This window comes from Alligator sinensis, unplaced genomic scaffold, assembly GCF_000455745.1.
Source record: "Alligator sinensis unplaced genomic scaffold, ASM45574v1 scaffold288_1, whole genome shotgun sequence".
Lineage (NCBI taxonomy): Eukaryota > Metazoa > Chordata > Crocodylia > Alligatoridae > Alligator > Alligator sinensis.
The window spans coordinates 3506968-3528566 of record NW_005841876.1 but is presented as its reverse complement, the minus strand read 5'-3'; the positions used below and the strand labels follow the sequence as shown (position 1 = coordinate 3528566).

At 41.9% G+C, this 21599-nt stretch overlaps 1 protein-coding gene across 9 annotated transcripts in view; it reads right to left on the bottom strand.

Moving 5' to 3' along the window:
- Positions 1-21599, bottom strand: part of ATP11A (ATPase phospholipid transporting 11A) — a 267750-nt gene that overhangs the window by 177342 nt on the left and 68809 nt on the right. Inside the window, exon 1 of one of the 9 annotated variants that reach the window (XM_025196105.1) lies at positions 2780-2798. The exons of the other annotated variants lie outside the window; for them this stretch is intronic. The gene's annotated coding sequence lies outside the window, so the exon portion shown is untranslated. Of the gene's footprint in view, positions 1-2779; positions 2799-21599 lie in introns of those variants that run through there. 9 annotated transcript variants of the gene reach the window in all.

The following is a 21599-nucleotide window of genomic DNA, read 5'->3' as shown; positions in this document are numbered from 1 at the left end:
TGGGGGGGGGGGGGGTATCTGAAGTACACATACATATTGCCCAGTGCTGAGCTATGCAGTCCTCAAGGTTTAAAATGCTGTTAACTCTGGTGGGGCCCAGCTCAATGAACTACATGATAAATCATGAACCTTTTGACTCTGGATTAATATCATGCATAGTTTGTATTATATACAAGTAGGTACCAAAGTGCTATTTAAAAGTGTGTTTATGGAGTAACTGTGCTAAAACTGACAGCAGGTTCAAAAGAGGTAAACTGCATCAATTCTGGATGAACTAAATCTATGGGTACCTGCAATCATTTCCCTATATGCAAGCTACTACACGTATGTTTATTACAAGATCAGTGTTTTCAAATTCGCCTCTTACTTCCATGTGCTCAGACAGAGCAGGGTCTGAAAGTAAAGGGCGGGGGGGAGGGAGAGGCTACAGGGGGAAAATGTTATGTGACCCCCACCCCAGCAGTGGCTAAGGGACAAATTCAAGGCAAAGGCAAACCTCCAAGAATTAGATTCTGTATCTGGAGAATTATAACAAAGGGATGATTTTTTCATATGTAGAATCTAATTGAGAGATTTCCAGCACCACCCACCCTACATGGAAATGCATGTCCAAGCTGAAGTAGAGTCTGTCAATCCTAGACAGGCCTCATCAGCCATCTTTGGACACAGAGATAAGACAATCATGGAAGACAATAATCCTTAACTGCAAGGGATTGCTGAAGAAGAATATTGAGAGATCATCTTATATTCAAGTAAATATGGTAAATGAGAAACATATATGATCTTTTTGACAGGTTATGGGTTTTACTGTAAAATTTCTGTTTTGAACGTGTTCATACTGTTATAAATGTTTCATGCCTCAATTTAACAAAGGGAAAGAATGAGTTAAGAGTTGCTGGCATACCCTAAATAACAAAAAACGTGTCACTTGAATACAGATACTTGAATAGCTTTATTGGCACACCAAAAAAAAAAAAGGGTGAGGATTACAAGTAATGGCCAGTTGTCCAGGGAAGAAAGAAATATACATGATTTTATGTGCTGTTGGGGATGACAGTAGGAGATCTGGCTGGACAAAGAGAGTGTCAGCTCCTGGCAAGGACAGTCTGAAGTAGGATACCAGCAAGGCAACAAGACTGAAAAGAGACCAGCGGAGGATTATCTGGGGGTCCTGAGCTGTGTGGATTGGACTGGGGACCACAGAACTGTTTGACCCTTCTTGGGGGAGGGGAAGGGAGGGCAGAGAACCTTTGGGTGGGTGGCCTTTGCCCCAATAAATGCTTGTATTGAAGCAGAGCTGTCTTTCTGATGTTTGGAGTTTCACGTTGCACTTGTTCTCCCCAACAAGAGATAAAGTCCATCTCTCAAGAGCAGAACAGGATTCTAACACCTTGAGTCAGGGCCATGGAAACCAAGGGAAATTGAAAAAACAAAAATCAGGGTCTCAAAATGGGCCAGGGCCAGGGCCAGGGCCAGGGCCCCCCCGCCAGCAACATGATGCATTGAGATCTGCTGCAGGATCCCAAAGTCGTGCCTCCAGCCACACATGTAGCATGGCAGGAAGCACGATTGTTCAGATCCCACATCAGATTCCATCAGGCATTTAACATCTATCAGGGGCTACAGAACATAACTGAATGTGCTCAACTTTTTGACTTTTTCGCCCCATGGACCTGATGAGCAACGTGGGGCTGGTCTGTGGGCTGGATCAAACCTGCATGCCAGGATTGGGCCCCACAACACCCTGCACACCCAATCTAGGGCTGCAGTCTGCAGGGCTCTTCCTGGGGAGTCCTGCAGGATGGATGACACAGCACCTATGGACAAATCTGGCTTGTGGGCCGGGGGTTGAGCATCCCTGTCATAGCCCAAAGAACATTACTACAAAGGAGACTGGTAATACTAATGGTATGGAGTGTATTAATATGACGTTCTGTCTGCATGAACCTGTATAAAATATAAAAAGATTTCATTTGTACAATGGCAAACATTCGATTAAAAAGTCACACTCATTTCTAACTTGACAAGTCAGTTACAGTATCTCTTCTTGTAATGAGAAAGGATTCCCACTTGGCACTGACTGAGAAATCAAAAATAATTAAATCTGGTAAATGCAGACAGAATACACTCTGGAGGGTTGCACCTGGAACTGTTCTCAAGAACCACAGATTGATTTGAAGTGTTACTGGTCAAATCAGGAATGCAGTAGCAGCAGTTTCCCAGTTGTACATTTTGCTTTAAAAAAGTCAAAATAAATGGTACAGAGGGATATACAGCATCAACACAATCTTAGGTTCTCTGTGAGTTCCTTGGTTCTTCCTTTGAGAATTATATTAAATACATGCAAACAAAGATGAGGGGGAATTACGGTAAGTTTTGCTTTTCCACTGAAACAAACCTCAGCTACCAGTTTTGTTCACTTCTCTGATAGCAGTCTTCAGTTTCATCTACTCAGTCTCCTACATACAGCATACCTCCCCTGAAGGGATGCATCTAGCCACCATCTTCTACTCCTTCAAATCACTAAATAGCCACCTTCTGCTAGAATACCTAGAAGATACCAGCCAACTACCACAGGTAAGAAAAAGGCAACTACGAATCGCCAGAACCACAGGCATCAAAACTGTGCACATTGCTGACCTGTCACCCAGTGCTTTTATTAAACACCACCCTCACTGTCTTTTCTCCCACATTCCTCCTCTTCATTACACATGGCCTTTTAGTCCACACTCATCACATCTCAAATTTAACTGTAAGGTCTTCAGGGTTGGAAACTTACCTTCTGTTTGTATAGCTCCTAATCGAACAGGGCTCTGATTCTGGTTGAGATATTTGAACATTACTGTAATATAAATTATAATAGGATACAAGTCAAACTGTTGAGCCATGAATTTCTTGTTACATAAAGAGGATGACTACTTTATAACTTACCATTACTTACAGCCATTTAATTGGTTAGAAAACTTATTTTGGCAAGATCTAAGGTAATTCTGAAACATACATTTTTCCAAAAAGGGCTGGCCTTTTTGTGGGTTCCACAGGTTGCTGGCTAAGACATCTAAATAATAGAGGAGATCCTGCTTTGCCACACTGGCTGGGGACAGACATGAGACATAAACCAATTTAAGTGATCAGAAACTGGCTTAAACCTGAAACAAACAAAATGTTCAGTGCACATAAACCAGTTTGAAAATGGCTGAAACCAGTTTGAGATAAACCTGGTTAAATGTAGTATCAGACTTAACTGATTTGGGTCAAACTGGTTTATTGATTGTCTGTCCCAGACTCTTTTCCAGTTTCAGTTAAACCAGACACCACCAGCATGCTCTCTGGGCTGAGCGGGGCTCTTTGCTCCCATCCCCCTGCTCCCTGGCTGCAGCTCCAGCAGAGATTTGCAGGATACTCCCTCCACTCCCCCTCACACTCTGTGCTAAGCAGAAATTCCCCCCCTCCCCTCTGCCTTGCTGAGAGGTATCTGCACATTAGATAGCAGACCACATGCTGGCTCTGGTCCGAGCTGTGACAAAGGCAAAATCAACAGGTAGCTGGTAAAGTCCCTCTGTTGTTTTCTTAATGGGGTGATAAACACTGTTATTGATTCCATGCTGGGCTAATCAGAGCATCCTGCCAGGGCCTGGCCACCTTCCCACCCCCCGCTTAGCTCAGCACTGTGAATCAAAGGGAGGGCTGCTCTCGTGACCCCCGGTTTCTAGCCTGAGCCACTGTGGGCATGTGCCTGCATTTCTGGAATGAAAAGGGAATGTCCGGCCACTTCCAAATCAGTTCAAGCTTCACAGGTTAGACTAACCTGCAAAGATTGAATCAATTCAGGCTCAAGCTTTTTGAATGTCTGTCCCTAGGCACTCTCTACTAGCTGAGGCACCTTCTTGAAGGGTTACTTTTTAACAACACCCACAATCCAGTGCATAGCCTTGGGACTTGAAAAAGGTAGTGCACTTATCTAGAGTATGCACCTATACGGACTTCATGTAAACAATGTTCATTAGCTATAGGAACAGCTTGTGCTAAGCTGCTGCATTCTTTCTATGAATAAATTCTTTCTATCCAGAATATTTAAAACCAGTTTGAACAGGAAACTGCAGAACAAGACATCATCCACAAACTGGACTGTGTTAAGTATACTTTAAATAGGGACTACAGATTCTTATCTCATTACCTGGATTAGCTTTTGTGAACCCCTTTGTTCCTATAGGTTTACTACTTGTTTGCTTTTGTCTCCTAATAGTTCTGCCCCCCCCCATCTTATTGAGTTAGCCTATAAAAGATGCGCATCTATTCTGCCTTCTGAATGATTTAAGACTAACTACTTCTTGCAAAATACTGAGTCAGTAGGGTTGCTGCCATCTTAGGGGTCCTGCATACTTACACCTTCAAGCCAGTTTCCTGCAGCTACTGAAGGGCTGTTTTAGTTTGGCTCCACAGCCCAGGGAATTAATAGTGTTGCCATTCCACCCCCATGCCCTTTGCCCCTGACACCGAGATTAGTTGCCAAGAGTGACTAAAGCCCCAATTTTGGCAGTGAGTAAAGTGGGGGGAGGGAAAATCAGTACTGGTTCTCTCAGCTCTGGAACTGTCCTGAAATAGCAGCTCCAGCATTCTCAGGGATCAACACCACCACCATAGGGGCTCCAGCAGCAGCAGTGGTGAACCCCGCAGGTGGTCCAGCCTGCAAGCCCCACAGGCTGCTTTCGGTGTGCAGGCCATGTTTGACACACCTGGAGCAATGGAAACAGCTGCTGAGCTCCATTTTAAGAGTAAGATGGGAAAGTCTGGGATATTAAAGGTAGTCAAGAAATTACCTAGAGTAGCTGCATCACAAATTAGTTAACTGGCTTTCAGCTTTGATTTGAAGATTTTAAGTTTTAGATGGTGGATTACAAATCACATCCTACTAGAAAAGGAGACAGGGGTCTGGCTTGACAGGGTTTTAGCACTGCTTAATGTACAATAAGAACAGGGAGAAACCTGCTTCCAATTGCAAACTTCAGCTATGAGGCTGATGGTGCCTCTTAATAAATAAGGGCTAAAATTGGGTAGCAGGGGATCTTTTAGGGCTTTTTTGTCTTCCTTCCTTTTTTAAACAAGTTTCTCTTTAAATCTTTCAACATAAAGGGTGTTTTTTGGCAGAAGTGCTTTATATTCAAATACTTTCAGGTTACCAAAAAATCTTAAACTCATACAAGAATAAAAATAGCAGGAAATTTATCCTGCCATCATTAAAATGATCATTATTTCAACATATTAAAAATAATTACTATTTTATAAAAAACAATTATTTTCAGTGAATCCACTACATATAATAAGTACTTAATTCTTCCCTACCTTGCTACTTCTAGTAGGGGTCAACACCCACAATTCAAAATGTCATTACAGGGAAATAATCAAATGGAAAGCTTTGTTTGTGTGTTCACATTTGTATTTAAAAATAATCTCCAGGTAAGAGCAATTAAATCAGATCTACTAGACAGGGTACATAAGAAGCCTATAATTTCCTTAATGCATGAATTTCTAGCATTGGAGTATGCCTAAGGACACTTCTAAGCAATCTTACAAGGTTTTGACAGAATTCCAGGAAGATGTGGATCAGGAGATTCAGGGAATACCTTTAAGTGAAAGCTGTTCATATTCTGCATTTAAGAGATATATTGGAGAAGTGAACCTACAGAAAACTAGTGTGCATCAGTTATTAGATTTTCACTTAATAGAATCAGCATACAGTATTCTTATCAAAATCTGAAACAATATATTGCATGCATACAACCTTTCCTCCCTGCTCATTATATATAACAATCAAGTGTGTACATGTGCATGTTTGCTGCACAGATAGGTTGCTATGCAACACCTGGTGACTGAGCATGTGATCATGGCATTTACACAGGCTTCTTACTTTGCTCCCCTTGCCACTATTTATTGGAATCACCAGTTATTAGAATCAGAAGTGATCAGCCCAGTGTGTTTCTAATAAGCAGCAGACTCTGGCCTTAAGCTTCCTACAATTGTTGCATTTATTTTTCTACTTTTCTGTTTTTAAAAACCGGCAATTTTAATACAGAAGCAATGGCATGGTTTAGAATATATTTATATTTTGAATATTTTGGTGAAGGATTTAATGTCATGTTACTCTGAAAATTATCTTTGTTACTAATGCTACAGCAGCGTATCAATATATCAGCTATGCAACTACTTGTTTTAGATACAAGGTTGACCATAAAAATATAGCAATACTGACATATACCAGGGATAGCCAATATGCAAGGTGTGCCACAAGTGGCATGGGGCAAATCAGGAAGGGAGCAGTCAAATAGTGGTAGACAGGGTAGGGAACAGAAAGGAGAGTGGCAAATCAGGCAGGGGAAGGTTATCAGAGTGGCACAGGGTAAATGTCTGTCAACAAGGTTGGCTCCCACTGACACTATTTTTTAGAGATCAGTTTCAGCTGCTGGGCAGCTGAAGGACAAGGTTAGCTGATGTTATGTGGTACATTAATCAGGTAGAAGGAATTTTTAGTCTTAGCTACCCCTCCCCATTCTCTGTGGATGTGGAACAGAGCTAACAGACCTAGCCCCAAAAGACAACCTTTCTCCTTGCCACCAGTGCAAAGGTCAATGGATTCACATGACGGTAGGAAACAAAGAATTTGCCATAAGGAGACAGATACATGGCTGGGGAGAAGGAAGACCTAGAACAATAAATATACTTGGTATAAAACCTATTGATCAACCATAATTTAGGTATGGGGCAAAAGCCATTTCATCTGCCTTCCTTGTCATCTTAAAGCCATCCCTTAGAAAATTTTAGGCCACAGTTTTATTAGTGGGGATGGTGCCAACAGATCTTGTTGCTAGAGGGAATATTATCCTTGTGGACTCGTAGAGCTGAAGATCCCAAAGTTATACAATACCTCAAAATTAGTTTGTCTTACAGTGACAATTTTGCAGGAAACCTTTTGCCACTAACCTGAACACAGTAATACTGCAGTGCTGACAACCTGAAACCTAAATGCCTGAAGGGTACTGGATTCAATATAGGACTGCAAAATCTTTTTTTTTAAAGTTACTATTCAATATCAGGAGAAATAATCACACAGAGATGAACAAGTCTTATTGGCAAGCCATATACTCTATATACTAACCTACATATTGTCAAGTTAAATTAGGTAAATAAATTACAGAGTTCAGATAACATTTCATGATAATCTGCCTGTTAACAATAGACCCCTCTCACAAGATTCTCCCATCACATCACATCCACTTCCAAGTAACTCGTTTAAGCAATTTAAAGGGAAAAAAAATAAACACACACTGAGTATATGGTCAGACAAGCACCATCCTTGCAATGCAAGAGGAACAGGCTGATGTTTGTTTTTTTTAATGTAGCAAGTTAGCTAGCTGCTGCATTGCATAGAACCTATTAAACAGCAAAAAAAATAAAATAAAAAAAAAATCTACATCTACATACATCACAAAACAACCCATAAATTCTGCTGGTTTAGTGGATTAAAGTGCTTGAGGACACATGTGGCATTATATGAAAAAACACAAAATAAACTTATATTGAATCCAAAATATCTTTTAGATATTTTAATCGTTTAAAGTATGCTTACATTAGCACAACTTAAAAAAGACAGTTTTAAAAACTGACTGTAACCCAGGAATTGCTATTTTAATTGCAGCTCATGATATTTAGCTATTCTCCAACTCATCATTTTTCCCGCTACAGGAAAAAAGATTTTTTTTTTTTACAGTCTCAGATTTAGTTTGAATAGCCACAGTCTGCATATTTCATGTAGCTCAACAGAAACACAGAATTATGTCTGCCACCAGTAAATCTGTCTACCCACAGGTCTAAAGAAAAAAAAGGGACCATTTAAATCAATGATTCGCAACCTGGGTTTCATAAAATCCTTTTAAGGGTGCTGTTGGGTACCACACAGCTGCTAGGTATGCAAACACCTATACCCAATTCACAAGCTAAACCTAGAGATATCAGATAGGGATCCCACAGTGTCAAAAACATTCTGACCTGCTGTGGTCTTTCTGAGTTCTTTGCAACAGAAGAACTGCTCTATTATTTGACTGTAGTTAAGAAACAAACAAAAGCTAAAAACTGGTATTTTTTGAGGGATGCACTGAATCTAAAAAGGTTAAGAACCACCAATCTAGACTAGCTTACATCAGTGTAGACTATAAAATATTATTCATTTACCCGTTATGACATAGCCTAAACTGAAGATGAAAAACACTATAAAAATGTGGTGGTATTATTATTACTCATTTAATCTTGATCTGAAGGCTACAAAATGAAAAATCCACTACTCACAGCAGTTTGTTCCGACTGTTAATGGCCTTCATTGCTAAAATACCATCCTTTATTTCTAATTTGATTTTATCTGCTTTTTAACTTGCTGACATTGATTCTTATGCCTTTCTCTAGAGAGGAGAAAGCTGCTAGTCATGGCTTGTATTTTTTAGCATAAATCAAGCTTCTTTTGGATAAACTAGAACAGATGAAGTCCCTACAGTCTCTTACTGTAAGGCATTTTTTTCCTGCCTTCGCATAATTATTATGGCTCTTCTTTGCACCCTGGACAGATGGGGAGGGATGCTCTCCAATTTTTAATACTAACTGTAAACTTTAAAGGCAAAGAGGGTTTCCATCTCTCAATAAATATTGCAGTATCCACAAATTGAAGTCTGGATCATTTTTGTTTCTAAATTAGCCTCCTTATGAAGGTCTCTAATCTGAATAAAACTTTCCTCCGCCTTTCAAAATTAACAATATCATGTTTTAGTTTTACCAGACATCATTCTAAAATTTTAAACAGAGGACCCTGTAATATCAGCAGACTGATCAGCGCAGTCTTGGTACGCTACGGAAAAGGGTACTGGAATGATTTTTTCAAAATGTTTCGTAAGTTTTACGAGATTCTTCAGTATGAATGTGACGTGTGTCCTAGTTCATTCAGGGAAAGCAGCAATAAGCAAACAAAATGAAGCAGTGGCTGGTGAGAGGAGAAGAGGTGACTATGAGATGAGCTGAGGCCTAGGTCCCCTGTGCACACAGTGCTGTACAGAGTAGGTAAGTGTTTCTAGGGGAGCCCAGAGACTGTGGCGTTAAGTGCTATATGCAGAGGCATTGCCAAGCAGAGACTTATGGCTGCCCGTATGGCGCCACACCGATGGGCTACAAGCATTTCTGCATCACCAGCATCCCCCCACCAGAACCTTCCAGAACTCGTTGCCCGTTGGGACCTGTCCCGCTCCGTTATTCATCCCGGGACTCCAAAAAAAAAAAATAAGGCGCCATCCCCCAGGATGCGAGCCTGAGGAGCACCGTAGTTAAAAAGCAGCTACAAGACGACCCTTTGCGAGCTGAATATTAGACATCGGATTTAAGAATACAAAACAAAAAAACCCTAAGTGAAATGGGGCTGCAGGTTGTAGCTGTGTTGGCGATTCTTTGATACCTTTTATTAGACCAACTTAAATAGTTGGGGGAAAAAGTTTCTTAGCAAGCTTTGGGGTTTAAAAACCCTTTGTCAGGCTGAGGAAGCCTCTGCACTTGGTGTGCGCTCTTCCTGGACGGAAGGAACAGTAAAGAGACAGAGCACTCACAGGCACAGCAAGAGAAATGCAAGGGCAGAGGGGAAATGGGGAGGACTGCTGTTATAGCCACTGAACTAGCTACATTGCTGGTGAGAAAGACCTGGAGGGCAATTGCTGCCGCTCCCTGTCTTGTAGTATTGGGACTCTGCGGAGGGGGCTCCAACGGACACCGCTTTGCAGAGGCTGTGGGTGCATGCTTGCTCCAGCAGCACTAGATCCATCTAGGCAGGCTGACTTCTTTCCACTTTGAGACTACTAGAAAGAAAGACTGAACTGTAAATAGTAACAGATAAACTGATAGCAGTTCTTAGGAAGAACTTCCTGAATTACAAAGAAAAAAAGAAGAATCAGAATTGACTGCTAGAAATATTTTTCAATTCATAATTCAGGCTTAAGAAAATAACCCGGGGTGAGATTTCTTCAGCTGACTGAGAGTTTAAAGAAAAGCTTGGAGGGAGAAGACAGACATATTATAATAAAGCAACCCATCTATCATCCTCTTTGGATGACAAAAATCAGCCCCTGGTAATATGATCTGTCATGAAATCTTAACAGTAAATGGAAAAAGCAAGTAACTAACCTTTTTTCATTAGGCTAAGAAAGAATAAAGACATTTGTGAACAAAAGACTGTCATGTCTTGACCAAAGAATAAGCTCCTTTAGGGACCCTTGCCATCATACTAGGGCAGTTTGTCTCCCTGTATACAGAAGCATCACAGGCACAATCCAGTGACTACTAAAGCATTGCTCATACTATACCATGCTTGAAGACCATGCCATTATCATGCCACTACAGAGAAAATATTGCTCTGTACTTGCATCCATTTTAACTACCTACAGAAGTAGGGCTGGGGGTGGGAAGGCAGAAGAAGGGAAGGTAGAGAAAGAAGGGAAGAATTTTATTGGCTGGGGAGAATTATTTTTTTTAACCTCATATGGAGGTGGAAAATTTAAGAGATCCCTTTGTTAAAAGTTTAGCATCCTATTATTATGTGGCTACTATGCAATTTCTTTTTCCTGCTGCACCTGGAAAAAAACACCATAGCTTTAGAAAGACATTGCAGAAATGTTTCTTCTCAAAAGGTGTAGGTTTTGGCTGATAAAAAAATAAAATCTTCTTGCATTTCCTACAAACCTGCACCCCAGCCAAAAAGTCTTCCATCCCTATCTGGACATGTGTATATGCATATAGGTCACATATTTACCAGGATAGCTCTCATAACAGAAATAAAAATAGAAGAGATGATGATTGCAAGCACAATAACATTTCTAAACATGTTTGTCATTCTCATCATGTTGTGCACTGTGATTAAAAACAAAAACTACACAATGTTGAAAATTACAAGGCAGCAAATAAAGAAGTGCATTATAAAAGTTTCCCTAAGTACAACAGAACACATTAACCCAGCTGAAGCAAGCATTTTTCTAACTCTTAATGGGACTTGCACATAATGAGCCAAAGACTGTTCCAGGTGATACATTTGAGTAAAATAGGGTTAGTTACTCTAGATTTGAAACAGGGGTAATTGAAAGCACAGTCTATCCTAATCTCTTTATTATTAACAGAAACAGCAAAACCTATCACTTGAGTTCTATTTTTTTAAACTATTATTAATCACATCATACATCAGGAGTAGCTAAGTTTAACAATACTGTAACTTCAGCAGCACTTCCCAGCCTCTTAAAAGCAATGCAGTGACAATGTCCACAAAACTCCACACTACACACTACATTGTACACAGTGCATCTGGTAGAAGGTTGCCAGCCACTGCAACACAGCTACTGGAAGGTTTTTTGCACTAAAAGAGATATCCAGCTCTACCACTAGATATCTTTCCAGTTTAAACAATAAGCTGAATTTACAATGGACAATGAGCTTAATATGAGTCACTAATGTGCCCTAGTTGCCAAGAAGGCTAATGGCATATTGGGCTGCATTGGTAGGTATGTTGCCAGTAGGTCAAGGGAAGTAATTATTCCCCTTTATTCAGCACTGGTGAGGGCACATGTGGAGTACTGTGTCCAGTTCCCTTCCCCCTACAAAAAGGACGTTGACAAATTAGAGAGAGTTCAGCGGAGAGCAACAAATATGATGAGGAGGCTGGGGGACATGGCTTACAAGGAAAGACTGGGGGAAACTGGGCTTATTTAGTTGGAAGAAGAGAAGACTGAGAGAAGACTTAATAGCAGTCTTCAGCTACCTGAAGGGGAGTTTGAAAGAGGATAGAGCTAGGCTATTCTCAGTGGTGGCAGATGACAGAACAAGGAGCAATGGTCTCAAGTTGCAGCAAGGGACATTTAGGTTAGATATTAGGAAGAATTTTTTTACTAGGAGGTTAGTAAAACACTGGAACCAGTTAACCAGAGAGGTGTTCGTGGAAGCTCCATCCTTGGGGGGGTTTCAAAACCCAGTTAAACAAAGCTTTGGCTGGGATAATCTAGTTGGGGATGGTCCTGCTTTGAACAGGGGATTGGAGTAGATGACCTCCTCAGGTCCCTTCCAACCCTCATTTTCTGTGATTCTATGATTCTAACCCTCTTTTCATGAGCTTACAGCCCCCAAAAGGTTACGGTATTTATTAAATTGGCTAAGAGTCCCTTCCAGCATTTTTCACGACTGTGAGAATATTCTAGTAGTATTCATCATATTTCCTGTTGCAGTGCCCAGAAGTTAAGTTAATGCACAGACCTGAATAAGCTCAAAAGTTTGAAAGTCTCCATTACAGCTTTTCACAAAGTCTATTGTAGACTGGCTTCTTTGATCATCTTGCCAGGCTCTCATTTCTTATCGAATCAGCATTCCACTAGCTTTTTTGTTTTCTGATTTTGCAATCATTAGTTAAGTAGTTCTACCATCTCTGAAATGATTACATATTGAATCACCTGAGAACAAGGTTACTCTTTTGAAATCTCTCCAAAAAGACTATTTTGCTTTTATTGCTAGCTTGTTGTTACTGGGGGGTGCCATTTCTTCCAAACAAAGTAGTATTCAATTTATTGATTCAAGAAGTTTTTCTGCATGGGGGTTTGCATTAAATTCAGACAAATGACAATTTATTGGATTGTTCATACAGTTGTCCTGGCTAAGAAATATTCTGAACTAGAAAACAGATTTAAGTAAATAAATTGCTTGGTTGATTTTAAAAAGATATACCAACACTAACACTTCAGTTTGAAGGCCATGGAAATTGTGCTGATTATACACAGGTCAAACTTATTTGTAATTAAACATACTATTTTACCAGCATTTCTGTATTAAAAGATTAAGTTTTTATAAAAATAGCTCAAATTAAAGCCATTATCACCAGTGGCATAATTAATATTAATCTGAAATGATGTCAATATGACTTTGTATAAAAAAAAGTTACTATTACTACTAAAGCCTAAAGTTTCAGCAATGATATTAATTTTGAATGCTGAACTTGAGACACTTCATTAAGACCTATTGTACAGATGAGATGCTCAACACTTCCTTATAGGACTAGGTCCTTCAAAAATGTCATAAAATAGCCGTCCAATAATCAATGTGCCCATATCACTAGTCGATGAATACTTTGGGCAAACTCTCTTATAAAACAAGAAGTGGCTTCCAAATTCCACTTGCTGCTGTCTTTCTCCACTGCAAGGTAAAGGTTCTGAAAAAGGGGTACCTAAGGGATCACTTAATTCTAATCTGATTGAAGCAAAAGTTCAGGAGAAGCTTTATAAAAAATATCCTTTTCAACTTTTAAAATACAATTGCTTAACTTTCTGGATTTTAGTAGCTACTAAAACTAGCTACAGAGAGATTGTAAATCATTGCCTTCAAACGCAACCACCCCCAATCCATCATCTCTTACTTCAGGGCTGTCCAAATGGCAGCTCACAGACCATGTGGCTTGCAAGAGATTAATTTGCAGCTGCTGGGCTCCCACCCAGCAAGAGCCAGTCTCCAGCCTCTCCCTCCCTCCCTCCTCCAGCTTTGACCTCCTGCCCCTACCCCACAGGGCACTGTGATGCAGAACAGCAGTGGCGACCCATAGGGGGTGCATGTGCACCCCCTGACTGGCCGCACTCGCCACTTAGGCGCCGTGCAGGTGGGGCAGGCGGGAGTGCTGGTGCCCCCCCTGCAAGCGCCAGCCAGGAAGCAGCGCTCCCAGAAGCGGCCGCAGTGATTGGCCACCTCACTGTGGGGCGCCCCCCCCGACTAAGATGGCACCAGTTGGCCATGCAGCACAGTATGGCACAGCTCATACTAAAGGGCTGAGAGTGAGGCTGGGGTGCCCACACAATGTCAGTGGTGGGGGTGGTGTTGCTCACACAGTGTGTGGCAGGGGTGTGGTGATGGCCTGTAGCTTGCGCTGATGCGGCCCATGGAACATGCAGCCCCAGCCACTCAGAAGTTGGACAGCTCTGACTTACATTACACTATTACTTTGCTAAATTTCTCCCAACAGCTTACATCTACAGCCAGTGCTATCTGTGCTGTGCAGACAAACCTTGCTGCATGATCCAAAGACTCAGTAACTCACACTCCAGGGAATTCAGGGGGATCAAGTTCCAAGGTCAGAGAATCTTGAATAGCTAAGTTCTAGGCACAGACAGCTGAGAAGCCTGAGCAGAGATAGGGAAGGAGGCAATCTTTAGGATGTGTGGGTCCACAGCCATAGAGGACTTTTACAGAAACACCCCCTGAATTACATCTAAAAATATAGCAAACAAAGTGCAAGTGCTGGGTGTTCAACTGACCCAGTCCATTGAGAAAGGAGGCCACAAGATATTGATTGGAGCCTGGTCAAGGTTCAGTTCCTGGTTCGATAACACCAAGGTCACAGGTTCGAACCCTGGTTGGACTAGATGAGCTCTTGAGGTCCCTTCCAGCCTTAAATTCTCTATGATTTATATAGGCTGCTCCCATTGAAGTTTGAGGACTGTGTAATCTTCTTCCATTAGAGTTTGCTGGAGTAAGTGCTGGTAGTGGGAAGGAGCCCCCAACATGAAGCAGAGCCGTGAAAATGGCACCTTCCACCCTGCTGCTGACTGACCAAGAGGGTTGCCAATCATGCGGCTCCACCCCTCTCCACCAATCAGCGACAAGGGGCAGGGCCACAAGGGCCCCTCAGCCAGTCAGCAATGGGGGAGGCCACCACAAAAAGAGTAAGAAAATGGCGCAAGCTGCCTTGAGCAGCTCATGACTTTTCCCTTTCCTCTGCCAGAATTAAGTAGATAACTATGTATAGGATACAGACCTTTAATTCACACATAAGGCAATAAGACAAAAAAAGAAACAATGTATTCTGTATACTCATAGCCAAAACATGGAAGAAGCAAAACTATCTACAGGCATATTCAAGATTTCATTCAGCTCCATCCTGTAGTCACAAAAAAACCTGTTGTTGGAATACAGATCAAATTATGGCATACTCAGTCTGCATAGAAATAAAGAGGAACAGACCTCTCTGTTTTCAGTCTTTTAAAATATACAGTATAACTCAATTATATATTTCCTATCTATTACTTAATTATTAGAATTATAAATGAATCTTTGTACACAGAAACAAAAGCAAACTGTTTTGTTACAGGATTATACTTACTTTGTCCCTGAAAACCTGAAGCATGTAGAAGCTGAAACTTGAACTGATATACTGTGTTGGTAAATCACATAAGAAACTGGAAGTTAACAATGCACCAATTGTTACAGATAATAAGATTTGTAAGACCAAAATAAAGTATCTACAAACACTGTATAAATTCTATGATGAAAATAATTTCACAGGGAGATTACACAACTGATTTACATGGACAACCATAAATACCAAAACAAGACAGCATTCTCCCCTACTTCTGTGAAAATAAGGCATAAATTAAGCATGCTTTAGTTTGACTTTGGGGAGGAAGGGTTTTTAATTAGATTACATCACGGACATTGCCATACAAAAATGCCAATATAAAAAAAGATTTCCAGGGTTTTAAAATGTTAGTTTCATTTTTCATTGTGTCAAAAACTATGTTATCCAAGCAGCTACAATGGGAATTATTCAGGATTATTCCAGCAGAAAAAGCTTTTATTAGTAAAAATGGTCCATCTTTCATGAAGAAAAAACAAGCTACAGCTAAGCTGTTAAATCACTGCATGAAATACCATAAGAAGCATCTTTTATGCAATATGTAATTTATTCAATTTTTAATATAGCTGGTATCACTTTAACCTACATTCACTGGAAGACAGATATTCTAGTAAACATATCCTGAACTAATACGAGTTTAGAAAAGCACATTAAGGGCTGTGTATTACCACTATTGGGTCTATCTACATTTTTCTTTGATGGGAGTTACGCATGAGATTAAATAAAAAGAACAAGTGATCTAATATAGTTCCCCTTGATTCTACCATTCTATTTGAACTACTAGTGCTCAAATACATATTAAAAGATTCCCCACTCTCCTTTTATTTCTACTATGAGAAGTGTTACTTACTGACCCATTTCACACCCCCTAACTATATCTATACATTATACAGTACATTATAACTACAGCTGTGTGAAGCTTCAGTCCCCGATTCAATTCAACAGAGATTAGGCCCAATTCGGTGGCCAAATCTCTGAATCCGAATCAAATCAGGAGACCCTTTAATCTCTCCAAATTGAATCAGATCCCTCCGAATCGATTCAGAGAGATTTAGAAAAATTCAGCGATTTGGATATAGACATAGCTTTAAATGTTTTTTCTACATACCTCCCACCCCCCTGCGCCCTCCCAGCTCAGCAACTGGTGCCTCCTAAGTCTGGGGGGGGGGTACCAGGGGTTCCTCCTGCAGCCAATTGCCGAGCCGGGGGAGTGGGGGGGGAGGCCCCCAAGAGCGCGCAGCAGCAGACCTGGAAGTAGACCGGGAGTACTTCCAGTCCACTTCCGGGTTTGCCACCGAGCACGTAGGGGGGAGCGCCCCCCACGTTCCTGTGGGATGTTCCATCCATCCCAGCATCTCAGCGTTCACGAGCCGTGCCTGGTACCTCGAGGTATGTAGGAAAAACATTTAAAGCTGTGTGTATTCTCTGAATCAGCATCGAATCTTCCCAATTTGCCCAAATCGAATTGGGGACAGAGATACAAATCAATTAATCAAATCACTGTCCCTGATTCGAGCCAAATCCAAATCCAATATGGTCTGTTTCACACACCCCTAATTACAACCTATACCTATACATACCCCACAACTGTCTATCAATAAGTCAGTCAAGAACAGTATTTCTTTGACTGGCAGGGTCCCTCCTGCTTTTTATTAGTTAAAATCTCCACAGCCAAGAAACTCCATAAACAAAGAAAGCTTCATCTTGGGAATCTCTGAACCAAGGAGAGTCAAGAGAGCTCAGTTACTAGGATGAACTAAGGGTGAAACATAGTCTTTAAGGTACCACTTCAAAAAGAATGAATAACAAAATCTCAAGTTGGATGCAGAATCAGACTGGAAGCCCATAGAACAGTGTCAAACATCTGGCCTGCGGAACCATTTCATCTGGCCTGCTGGTAGTCCAGTGGGCTACTGGAAGTTATGGGATCTGGCCTGCCGCAGAATTGAAGGTTCTTGGACCTCAATGGACATGGCTATCAGTGTCAGTCCCCTACCACCCCTTCAGCCTGTTGCCATCACACACCTCCAGACCCACACTGCTGCCCAGACACAGCCGTGCACTACCACACACACGCTGCTCTATGCTGCCACCAAACCCAAACCCTGTGCTGCTGCATGTCCCCTGCCCCAAGCCATGGCTCCACACTGCCATTGGAATGTAGCCCCATGCTGCCACTTGCCCCCAGACCACACTTCCACCTGAATGCAACCCCACTGCAATTGCTGCTGGCCCTGCAGATCTGGCCTGGTGTTACGTCTCAGCTCTGTATTCTTGGGGAACCCTGGTACAGGATGCAGTCTGTCTGACTCACAAAGGACTCACCCCCCCTCCCTCCCCTCTTCTACCTAAACGAAACTGATTAAGATGCAGTGAGAGACGCACCTAAGACCCTCACCAGATAAGGGTGACAAGAGTGAATCAACTGCCCTAGGTCTCATTTACATGAGAGATGGAGAACAGAAAGCCTGAAGCAGAGACTGCAGTGAATTCTGGGACCAGAGAAGCAGGAGAGCACTGCATGATGGGGAATCTGTGCTTCCAATGTTAATCAACCCATGTTCACACACACACACACACAGCTCTAAGTTTAATAGGCATCTTGGGCCGTACATTCCCCGGTCCCACTATGGGAGGCCTATTTAAACTTGATTGACTAAAACTCGGTTGCCGGGTTAGGGAATGCTGAGGCAAGAGACCGAGTCAGAGGGGGTATGGGCAACATTTGAACAATGGTTAAGGGTTCATCACAGCATCCAGCCTGCTGGAGCCCTAATCCCAGGTGTTGTCATATCTTTCCCGAGACGACTGGTGGGAGTCCTCTCCACAAAAGGTTATGAGCACCCCAATAATTGCTTTAAGTCTGTTAAAAGACTATAGTAAGATCTGGAAAAGTCATGCTAAGCTGAGGCTTGTGCACAACAAGTAAAAATCCAAAATCCTGATGCTGCAAGCTATCTATTGTTCCTGAAGAAACCATGAGATATCCCATCAGTATATCTGCCACCCATAGGAATTTCAAGCTGGCTCCCAAGTATTTGGGTTACTCCCTAATCTTAAGTGTTTCCTGATTATCAATCAGTTTCCTGAGATGGTCCAAACCAGATAACCCCTTGTCAATAGAAAAGACAATGATTTACACTACTGAGGGTGCTTCGAAGCAGCTGAACTGAGGGTATAAAAATCTGTAAATGTGTGTGCTGCTGGAAGAGGAAGAGGAAAAGGAAGGAAAAGAAGTAGAAGCAGGAGGAAAGAAGGAGAAGAAGAAAACCCCTGTGCTGACACCATCCCCTGTCGTTCTTGGGACGTTCCCTGTCGTTCTTGAGACAGATCGTCTCTCTCTTCAAGGATTGTGCTACGGACTGTGCCTGTCAGCTTTGCAGCCTGAGTACCGTGGACTAGGTGAGATCCCAGCGTTCTCTGTCTTCTTTCTAGGCATAAACTTCTGAACCTGAACTGTATCAGTTAAGCTTGAGCTAAGTTTCCCCAAATACTTAGTGAAACCAGGGTAGTATTGTCATTGTTGGTGTTTGTTTTTCTTTTGCATGTCTATTACTGCTAGTACTATTATATATTTCATATGCTTAGCAATAAATAACTTTTATAGTCAAACTGGTAGTAATTGGGTATATTTTTCCTTCTCTGCTTCTCTTTCCTCCCGTGCTCTGCAGCAACGCTTCTTTTACCTATGCTAAAGATCCCTGTGAAGCCCAAATTATTCTGGGGTCTGCTCATCAAGAGGCCAAAGATTGGGACGTGCTGAGTTTGAAACACATAAGGGGATCAGCTTGTATAGGCTGATTGACCCAGTTTGACTCAGACGTGCCCTTATGAACTGAATGCTGGCCCATGAAGGTGTCAGCTGGACACCCAGCCGGATTCAGAGGGATTCTGTTTACCTGTGTGCTTGTGTCTGACTGCATTTTATTGTTGCTCTTATGAACTGATTCTTGGCATATGAGGGTGTCAGCCTGTCCATGCTGATCAGCCCGGCCAGGTCAGGCGTGTCACGTTAATTTGTGTGTGTTTATGTGTATGACTGATTTGGTGACTGGAGGAACCCAGTCCCATTGAGATTGAGTCCTGCAAGATAGCTCCATTGGGGGTGAGGGCTTGCAGAAGGGAGAAATACAGCTCCGTATAGTAACACAAGCAGCACATTGACAGAATCACCAGGACTCTAGAAACTATCCCTAATAAATGAGCACACCCCAAAGTAATGGGCAAATTTGGTAACACTGGCCCCTGCTCTAGACTATACTGAGTATTAGTATGATGAACTGATTTAGCAGCAATCCTCAAAAGGTGGCCAACAGGGCTGTGTGGCAAGGGGTTCTCTTTAAAAAAAGGAATCTAAGTGTTTCACATTTTTTCTATTTCATGTTTAAAAGCAAAATCTCAATTTTTTGGAGAAAAGTAGAATAGAACTTTGCACCCCTTTCTGGCTTTCCATCCAGCAGACCCATAAGCAGGTTTCCTCACTTCACAGAAGCCTACCTGGAGAGCAGGTGGGTCCACAGACTTCCTCCATGCACAAAGGCCTGATATGCTTGGGAATCTGCCTGCTCATAAAACCTGGGGAGCAAAAGGTGGGCTGTGCAGCTGTGAAAGCCCAACCTGCCTTCCTGGCAAATCATCAGAGAACTGCAGGAGGTGGACTGGTCACAATACAAACACAGAAAGTAACAAAGACTTTGTTCCCACTCCTCTCTACAGAGATATACACTCCTACCTCATATAAGAGTTCATTTTTCTTTCCAAACCCCATTAAGAATCATTCTCCAAAATATGCCTTATATCAGGATTTAAAAAAAATATTATATATATAAAAAAAAAAAAAATCCAAGTCATGCATCAGATTTCAGTTTCCAAGCAAAAATGGGTTTACTAGAGAACAGTCACCCTTAGTAAATGGGGGGGAAAAAATCATGTTACATCTGCTTGGAGGTTTTTGATATTTTTCCTTTCCCTCACTTCCAGGAAAATAATGTTTAAAATAAGTATTTAAAAATGTTCATCCTTTTAAAAAAAACAAGTAAAAGGAATTATTAACTAGCAAAGAAAGCCATTAAGTGCACGGATCCAGCAAGAATTTTCAAAAACTAAACTGTGTTAGAACTTGCACAAGATATCAAAATAAATAACAAAATGTTCTTCCCAGTAGTGTAACAGAGTGGGCAAATGGGGCACAAGATCCCGTCACCAATGCCGAGAGGGTGCCAGAACAGTGGCCTCTAGGGAGTCCATGCTATGGCAACAGCAGCCCATGTGGTCCTGTTGCAGTGGCTCGTACTACAGCACCCCACCTCCACCACCACCCAGGGCACCAAAATTCCTAGTTACACCTCAGTTTCTTCAGCCATATAAATAAAGAACAAGGAAAAAAGGAGGTAAAGTTGCTACATTATGCAGGATGACCCCTAAATTAATGAATACTTAGCTTCCCTTGATGACCATAAGGGCAATTAATGTTGGACATGCAAGCAAAGGCAACATTGCCAAAGTTAATGTGCAGATGGAAATGTAAATAACCACAACTAAGGTGGTAGCAAAACTCAAAAAGACCAAAATATACTCAAAATGCAGCTGGGGGGGAGAGGAAAGAGAGAACTGGATAATCTCTATTCTAGGACTCTGAAGTAGCCGGCATGTGAATGGGTCCTGTAGGAAGGATATCTACAAGTCCATTAAGTCAGGGTAGAATAATGGGTGCAGACAGAAGTGCAGCTCCCTGCTGTAACTAAGTAAGCTTTGCAGGAAGCATTATGAGATACAATGATCCCTTGGAACAAACAGAAGCTTTCTGTTGGTTCCAGGGGAGAGGGCAATCTAGCTGCTGGCTGCCAGCTTGCAGCCTGTTTCTCACAGGAATGACCCTTGCTCCCTGCTAGGCTGCAAAGTTTTCAGAATGGGAAGAGGGAAAGGGAGTGAAGGGAGATCATCCTAGGGGTTCCCCTGCTGGCACTGGAGGGTGGGGTGGGTCAATTGGAGCCCCCCACCTCAAGGGGTCTCCGATATGCCTGCCCCACCCTCCAGCGAGGACTGAAAAACCCTCCAAACCAAACTCCCTCCACTCCCTTTCCCTGCCTCCCATCCTAAAAACTGCAACAGGATAGCAGGCAGCGCAGACAAAAGTTACAGAAGATGCTCTTTTTAAAATGTCTTCATCTGCCCCCCCTCATGCAATGAGGGGTTAGATTTTCACCTGCTTAGCCATTTTTAAGCTGTCTGCAGCCATGCGCTTGTGCTTGTTCATGGCTATAAGCTGCTTTCTGTGGCCAGATGAGGCAAAATTGTCACTTTTGTCTGCACCCAATACGACTGTAAAACAGAAATGTAGCATCTATGTTTCAGAAAGCAGGGGGAA